A 1039-nucleotide genomic window follows, 5' to 3' on the forward strand; every position below is an offset into this window, starting at 1 on the left:
TTTTTTTTTTTTTTTTTGTATAAACTCCTTTTCCGAGGCGGCGGCCATTTGAAGATGACATTTCCATGCATTCAATTAGTGGATGAAGCTACGTTATCAGGGACACACATTGGTGCCTTCGCCAACTCGAGTCCTAAACGTGTGTTTACATCCCACTGGACCGCTCCAATGCGCGATGCAGCTCCAACCTGAAGCGTCGGAAAGAGCGGGGATCCCGTGCACTTAGCAGCCGAGATCGGTGTGAAATACCAAGGATCTGAATTGCCTTTCTTCTGGGGGGAGGGGAGACTTTCGCATCTCAAGCAACCTAGATACATGGTGGTGGTGTGTTTTTTCCCCCCTCAGGGTAAATGAGGCAAGGCTGCCTGAGACCTTTGCTTGAGGAGGAAGAAGAGCAGGGTTTCTTTCTTCCTTTCTATCTATCTATCTATCTATCTATCTATCTATCTATCTATCTATCTATCGAGATATAGATCTCTCTCTCTCTTTCTCTCTCTATACATATATCTATATATCTATATATTTACATAGTTATGTATATCTATAGATACAGATATATAAAGATATATAGCTAGCTTTATATATAGCTTTATAGCTATATACCTAGATAGATAGATAGATAAGCTCATCTTTTCACCATGCTGGATTTTGGTTGATAGGAGAGAAACCTGAAATGATTAAAAAATGTAAGGGTCCGGGATATCCAAACCACCGGGCCAAACCGTCCACTTTTCTTTCCCCAAAGACTCCGCTGGACTGCAGACTAGGACAATTTCTGAGACTTGCCAATAACCCTGGTGTGAACAACCCTTTTATTTTTAGCCAGAAGAGGATCAGGGAGGGGGAAATTTCATTTCTCGTAAGTAAAACACGCGGAGGGACATTTGTTTTTCAGATCAGGCTCCCCCTCTCCTCCCACCCCCTTGCTGCATTTCAAATACAACTTCCCCCTAGCATGTACGATGGGAAAAGAGGAATTGCATCTTGGAAAGCGATTAATGCCAGCCTCGATTTCTTTGTTTTACACATCACCATCACC

This window comes from Gavialis gangeticus, unplaced genomic scaffold, assembly GCF_001723915.1.
Source record: "Gavialis gangeticus isolate Ggan-Ray unplaced genomic scaffold, GavGan_comp1, whole genome shotgun sequence".
Lineage (NCBI taxonomy): Eukaryota > Metazoa > Chordata > Crocodylia > Gavialidae > Gavialis > Gavialis gangeticus.